This window comes from Vigna radiata, chromosome 8 (genome assembly GCF_000741045.1).
Source record: "Vigna radiata var. radiata cultivar VC1973A chromosome 8, Vradiata_ver6, whole genome shotgun sequence".
Classification (NCBI taxonomy): Eukaryota; Viridiplantae; Streptophyta; class Magnoliopsida; order Fabales; family Fabaceae; genus Vigna; species Vigna radiata.
This window is the reverse complement of record NC_028358.1, coordinates 5,250,019-5,258,588: the sequence shown is the minus strand read 5'-3', so window position 1 is coordinate 5,258,588 and position 8,570 is coordinate 5,250,019.

Below are 8,570 nucleotides of genomic sequence, written 5' to 3'. Positions count from 1 at the left end.
AGTAATAATAATAAATATTATCTATATTATTCTTTATTATAAACTATATCTTCAATATATTAAAAGTATTTTGTTTTATATTAAAAAATTAATCATGTTATTTATAATTTTTGTTGTTATGATTAAATATACTTCGTATTTATTAATATTTAAAAATAAAAAATTATAAATATAACTCTCAAACATATTAAATACTTGAAATATATAACCATTAATAAGGTTTCAGACTAATTTCACTTTCATAATAAATAAAAAATATAATCAATTTTTAAGAAAGTATGATTATAAAGGTAAAATAAATTATGACATAATATTATGAGTTATCTTTTCATTTTAATAGTTTAAAATATATTTTATGAATAATAATAATAAATAATATATATATATATATATATATATATATATATTAAATCAAAGTTCATCAATTCAAATAAATCATTCTCCTAACAAACAACAATAAACATGAAATAGAAAGAAATATATTAATTAAAATAATATTAAAAAGAGTTTGAATCAAAGTCGAACTATTAAAAGTAATCTTAATACATAAAATAAAACATTATAATACGTTATTTTCTACAAATATATAATCAAATGAATATATTATTTTCTACAAATGTAACATCCAAAAAATATAGCGATAAACTATACTTAAGAGTTCTTACATTTATAATAAAATAGAATAGTTACTTGGAAAATAAAGATAATTTACAGTTATTCAAAATAATCATAAATTTAAAACTTTATTTAAAACTTAAGTTGATACTATTACAAGTACAAACTGGACGATCATATAAAACAACGTCTTAGACCGAACGGTACTAAACTAGTACGAAAAGAGAATACCAGACCGGACGGTCTTACTCTATTAGAAAAGCTCCTCTTCATCCAACGCATGCTCCAGAGTATCTCCAATACACTCTGCTCACACTCACAGGATGATCATCGCAGTGAAGAGAATGACCGAACGGATAATAAAAGACATGACAGGAAATAAGAGTAAGCTTATGTAATTTAATTAATCCAGTCAACCATATCACTTAACAGAAAAGTTAATAAGTAAAACAAACATATCCATTCACACAATCGTAATAAAAGTATTCTAGGAAATTACCGAACGTACAAACTTATAATAATATAATTCCCAAACATTCCACACTGACTGTCCGGACTGTATGAATCATGTAGCTATAGTCGTTCTTGCACCCGTGGAAAGGTAAACTGGAACACCACGTGAATACCATAGTTGGAAACCCAAACCGCCACACAGGGTTAGCCCTTCATCCCTCACTGTAGCTGGAACCACAAGCCTACACATGAGTTTAGTCCGTTAGTTGGAACCCTAAGCCTAACGCGACCAGGCCTCCTACTATTCCCACCACATGCGCCACCATTCTCTACTTGAGACTCGGTGACCATTGGAATGTCAGGATGAACATCCACTACAAAGCTAACCATATTCATACTTTACCAATTCCATAATCATTCACTGAGACATTCCTCCTTGAAATTCTCTTTCATACCAACTTGAAATATACGATCAACATACTTCCTCATCCAAGTTAACCAATATCATAAAACAATCATTATAATCAAAAGCACCGAATAGAAAGAATTATCATTTCCTAAGAACAAAACCGAACGGAAATACTAGTTCCCTATAGATGAACACAAACAAACAGAAGAGATTACAAAATACCGAACGGGAGAATACTCCCTGTATTTGAATATGACCGCATGTTAAGAATATCCTCAACTCAAGAATAATGACAGAATCGTCAAGTAACCTGATAGATCTAGTTGGAGCCAAATACTTGAATACTTACATACTAATTATACCTCAGGCCAAGCAATTTAAAGTTTAGGCCGAACACTTTGGAGCTTTGGCCGAGCACTTAGAGCTAAGGCCGAACAATTTGGGCTTTGGCTTAGAGCTAAGGCTGAACACTTTGTCCACAAGACTGAGTTCTCTTCAAGAAACCGAGTGTTGGTACGAGACTGAACACTCTTTAAGAAACCGAGTGTCAGTATAAAACTGAACACTCTTCGAGAGACTTATTATAATTATAACCGAATGTCAGTACAAGACCGACCACTCTTTGTATGACCGAGTGTCAGTACAAAACCAAACACCCTTTAAAGAAGTTTTAGTAATAATATGCCTAGCACTCTTTTCATACACGATAAAACCAACAATGAAACTAACTTAACTTATTTTGAATATCTTGACCAAAATAACTAGTAAGAAAATCTGTCTAACCTTACTTAACTGATCACTCAACAATCACCCATAGAAGACCGATTGCTCATCAACTGAAATCTCCTACAGACGAGAATTCGTCAAGACCGTACGTACTAATGGAAAAATCGAATGGTCATAATTGACCCTCGGTCACAGTTACAGATTTCTGCAGAATTTAGCAGAGTTAAGAACAACCCTATTTCTACCCAGTTCTTGATAACTTACCAAACATTCATGTATTCAAACAAACATGCAATATCACAAGATCAACCAATTCATCAACATAACATCATTCAAGCATACAACATCTAAAACAAAATAATGTAATTAAATTACAAGCTTCCCTTACCTTATGATCGGACATATGCTCACTCAACAACAGGATGTGTTTCCCTCAACCCCAACCTTTTCTAGAATACCTATAACCCACCGAACAAGAAAGAAATACCAAAACATGATCAGGATTTTGTGGAGATGAAAGTGATGAACGCATGCAACCAGAACTTTGGTTGCATGTGCCTGAAAATAGGCTTCTCATGAAGAAGATGAACTTACCAACGCCGAACGATGATTTGATCGGTGCAAACGAAAGCCTTTGACACTAGGAAAGCTTAGACATGATCTGTTTGGTGATCGGAAGTAAAAAGGAGTGAGAATTTGTAGAGAGAAGGCTAAGAAATTTAAAGAGAAGCTAGAGAGAAGGAGGGGAAAACGAAAGTTGCAGAAACTTGGAGAAGAATGTGCATGTAGAGAAATGGCACCAGATTTTAAATCTCAGCTTAAATACGACCTCCAAAACCGATCGGTCCATGCAACTGCTGCCATTTATTCTCCACTTTCTGAAATTCAGACACACTGCAACGCCACCTGAATCCCACTAGTTGTTGAATTTATGGGTTCTGAGATGAAATGACACTCAAAAGGATATAAATTTTATGAGCACCAATTTAATGTTTTGAAAAATATAATATATAACATAAAATTGAAAACACTTACATGAATGTTTTGTTTGTTATGTTTTTTTTTCTTTTGATTAAGTTTATAAATATAAGAGAATAAATAATTATAATTAGTATGAATATAATTAAAATAAAAATATAATAACGTCAAAAGTATTTTATTCATGAACAACTAATTAAAATTAGGCTTAATACCGTTTTTGGTCCCTAGTTTGGGAGGTTTTGTTCAATATGGTCCTACCTTTTTTTTTAGTAACAATTGATCCCACTTTTTGAAAAACTGTTCAATTGACTCCTTTTTTGTTACGACGTCAATTTTCTAACGGTGCTGGTTACGACGTCAATAAGTTCTTTCATGCATTCACCTATCCAAATGTTATTTTAACAGTCCTGACATAATGTTATGTTAAAAATCATGTCATCATCGTATACAATAAGGACTATAATAAACAATTTAAACTTGAATATGGGACCACTATGAACAAAAAGGACTCAATTGAACAGTTTTTTCAAAAGGTGGGATCAATTGTTATGAAAAAAAAAAAGGTAGGACCATATTGATCAAACCCTCCCAAACTAGGGACCAAAAGCGGTATTAAGCCTTAAAATTAATATAAGTGCACATTTCAATTGGTCACCCAAAAAACTTATAATCTAACATACGAGAACAAACATGAAGATCCCAGTTAAAATCAATGAATTTTCATTACTTTTCACATCTTTTTATATATGAAGATCCCAATTAAAATAAATGAATCTTCCTTACTTTGACATCTTTTTAATCTAAACATCAAAGACATATGTCAACCTAAACAGTTAGATGTAAGACAAATCTAAAAAAAAAAAAGCTTACAAGATCAAAATAACAATGACAAATAATTCAAATGTGAGATTAACAAATATCCTTCTTCATGTAGCCCTCGCCTCTCCTTTCTAGTGGATATCCCATTCTCTATCCAATTTTGAAAAAATAATCATGAAGACTTTTTAAATTAAAAATGTATGATATTTTTTTTATATTTTGAATTGTCTTTTGAGTTTAACATCATTTTAATGTGACGTTTATTTAGATTTGAATTAAAAAAAATTGTAATTTTTTTATTAAAAAAAACTTATAATTAAAGAAGCCAGTGAACAAACTTGTTTAGTCCACCAACTCGTGTAGTAGGTTAGACTGGGTTTGAATTTTTTCAGCTCGCTAACAAGTGAGTCGGGTTGGGTTGGCTCACTAAGTGACCAACCCGTGGTGGGTTGGGTTGGGTCGAGTTAGGTTACCGTTTTGACAACTCTACTTTTAAGTCATCTTTCAAAATCAAACTTAATATATGAGTACAACAACAATATGGACATATTATGCCTTTAAGATAAGACAGTTTCATGATAACATTCTTCTTTTGAGGTATTGAACCCAACATCATTTGTTGTAGAATTATCCACATTCATACTAAGGATTCACTTCAATTCCCAATTATTCAAACAAGCCTCAACATGTTTAGCAATGAGCTCTCCTGAATGTGTCGTTGTTTGAGAAAAAAAAATCAAAATTTTCTTTTGAAGTTTTCAATCATTATCAATAAAGTGAGTTTTTAAACTCATGCAAATTAGGTTTTGGATTTAAGTTCATATATGTATAGTCAAGCAAACCTTCTCACACTACATTGATAGAAAATTTTTCAACTTTGTTTTCTCATCTTTATAGAGTTCCCACATTTCACGCCTCGATATAGTGCGGGATGAGACTTCAAATCGTGGTTGCAAGGACCATACAAAGTCACGAAACTCCTCATTTTCCACAAATCTAAAAGGAAGCTCGAACTTCACAAATATTTTCACCAACTTCATTCGAGAAACATTTTGGTCAAATTTAAAAATAGGTGTTTTTGAAGGGCCAACACTAACCCCTTTTGTAGTTGATGATGAGAGTCTTTTCCTTTTGAATGTTTCTATACTAGGATTTTCTTTGCATGTTGTCAAATGATTCCTTATCCCATTTGTTTCAGCCAAATATTTAATCAAATCACCACATTAATTACATTTAATCTTTTTCTCAAAATAAGAATTTTATTTTGTAAAATGTTCCCACACGTCTAACCGACCTTTACTATTTTTAGTTGATGATGTATTAATATAAGAAGTAAATGATCAATTCCAAAAGTATCTAGTGAGAGAGTTTCTACATTTTCTGACAATGTAAAATTCATTTGATAACAATAAAGGATTAATCAATTTCTAACCGAACTAAGAATTAAAGTACCCATTGATAAGAGACACGTAAAGGAATGAGTTGCATTTAGGAAAATAAAGAAGGTAATACTATCTTGTTAACAAACATTTCAATAAAGCAGGTAATACCTAAGTTATTAAAGCCTAAAAGTTACCTCATGTTCTTCAGTTTGGTGTTGGGTTATTTTGATATATTATGTTATTCTATTTTTATCCTACATTCCAAAAATACATTAAGCAACACATAGTTTTAACTTACTTAACTTCAACACATATTATATCTTGAAAGTTAATAATCTTACACTGCAAATTAATGATGGAGAATTGATTTTGGGGAACTGTTGTAGGAATCTTAAGGATGATGATAATGATATTAAGGAGTGAAGGTAAATTGGAAGCAAGTGGACCACCCCTATTTGGTCTTAAAATCTGGATGAAGCAAGAGGTTTTTAAAGTAACATGGCACATACACATGTTGCGATTGATCACTTTTCTCTTTTATTTTGTTCTGCAAACTTTGGTTTGAAGATTTTGGAATAGGGTTGTTTGACTTTTTTGACAATTAGCCATTACTACCACAATAACTTACAGTTACAATGTGGTATGCACAAAAAAGAGACCACCTCACTTGAATTCATTGCTTATAAATTTCACATGCCTTCTTCTCATCCCAAGATAATCTTCCATGATTCAAGCTAAGCGCACTCATCCATAATGGTTCACTCTTTACTATCTTCCATGATTTAAGTTGATACAATCTTATTCAAGAAAAAGTGTATCTTTTTTTAATGTGATTCCTCAAGGGGCAGATTGATAAGTCAAGTGAAGACAATTTGTTCGTAATTTTATTTTAATTGTGTTAGAAGTGGGTTTTAGGCCTAACTCAATCCCACAAACCGGCTTGTAAGGTGAGGTTTACACCTCTCTTATATATTATAAATCGGCCTTATCTCTAGTCGATGTGGGACTTCCAACACACCCCCCTCACGCCGAGGTATATACATCTCGAGCGTGAGACTAGATATTAATGGGTGGTCCGATAACGACCCAATACCGGGTGGAACAATATGCCCAACAAATATCGCTAGGATAGGTTCTAATCATAGCTCTGATACCATGTTAGAAGTGGGTTTTAGGCCTAACTCAACCCCACAAAACCAACTTCTAAGGTGAGGTCTGCACCCCACTTATATATTATAAATTGGCCTTATCTCTAGTCAACGTGGGACTTCCAACAAATTGCAAACAATTTATTTCTATTTTTAATTTTTGAAACTACTTTTGGACCCGATGTCTTTGGACTTTCTTTTAGGGTTTCTTATGTTCCTTAAACATTTGTACCTATGTATAGGGGCACCAAATACATATGGTGGCACTTTTAAGTTATAATAATTGCAAACAATTTGTTTCTGTTTTTATTTTTTCAAGTTATTTTTGGACTTTCTTTTAGGATTTCTTAGGTTCCTTAAACATTTGTACCTATATATAGGGGCACCAAATACATATGTAAACACTTTTGAGTTGTAATATATGCATTTACATTATGAGATAGGATTATCTTAATTCTTGAATTAGAACTCTGATTCATATCAAAGATTAACATCTTTGTGGCGAATTTTTACTTAACTTATCAATATTGTAGATTGTGGTTTCTCTGTCTCTATCTTATTTCACATTTTTCTCTAATTTATTTTTGTTGTGCCCTTTGAAGATTCAAATTCCAAAAAGATCGTACTCTTTCTTGGACAAGATCGTATCATAAGTGAAAAACTATAACTATCAATTCCCTAATCCACAACACATTCATCCCAATAAAAACTTCATTTCAAGTTAAGGAAGAAACTTTCAAGTAAATCACATAACCTAACCTAGTACATTCACAAAAGACCATATTCATTGAATTTTTGATAAAAGAGGAAGCGAAAATGAATTAAAATGGTTAAAATTGAGGTTAAATATATCTTTTGGTCCTTATATTTGTGCTCAATTCTCAATTGGGTCCTTATATTTTTTTGTCCCAATTGAATCCAAATATTTGTTAATTTGAGGCAATAAAGTCATCTCCGTTAACTTTCCACTAACACTGTTTAACTGTGATGACGCAGATGCAGATATTAGTAGTTTATTTAAAATGATTCAATTACGTGGAATTTTGCATTTAAAAAATTAGTTTATGACATGGATATTTGTATTTCAAGATTTTTTTTACTGAAATTAGTTTCTGACTAACCTTTCATCAGGTTTCTCTCTTCACTTTCATTTCCTTCTCCCAAGCTCCTGTAATTGTTCAGTTATTGATCCTGGCAAATCTTTCCACTGCTTCATTTTTCTCTCTCACAATTTACTTGTATTCGATTCAAATTCCTCTAGTTTTCACTTTGATTCAGACTTTCTTAAAATCGAAGGATGATTGCATAATTGTTACCTTTCCTTGGGTCGGACTTAGGGTTTCTCAATTGCGTGTTCTTTTCCTGTAATATTGATTCCGCAATCGAGTTTCATGAGTCTGTGGATAATGCTTGTTTTTTTTTAATTGATTAACTGTTTCGCTTTATATGTAATTTTCACTTTGTAAAATTACCTATATATGAACGCCATTATAATTGATTTTGTCTGCATTTGGAAATTTATACACTAGCTCGATCGCCATTTTTTATGGTTGGCTGCTTACCTCTTGTTAATATAAGGCACCTAGTTGTTTACTCTTACAGGGAGCTTTGAGGGTTGATTTTGGGTGTATCTGCAGTCAGCACAATAGAAAATGGTTTCCTTCCGAAAATGACTTGTTTGTGAGAATTTATTACTCTCCTACTTATATCTGCACATCAGTAATTACTTTCAATCGGTTAAGCCACAGTTTCAAATGCAGTTACAATTCTAATTGTGATTAGTAAAATTGCTAATACATTCAGTTAAAATAACCAAAAACACACCACCACAGTTCTGGATCACAGGTTAAACCATGGTGGAGTGCAAATGAACCAAATCAAGCTACACAAGAATGAAGAAGCAAAAATACCAAATTCTTAATGTGAAAAAACAATGAAAAACATGAAATCAACGAGTCATTTTCCTTTGAAATGTCAATGACACATTTATAATGACCTAAATTTACCAAAAAATGAAAAGATCTTTTGTTCTGTAAT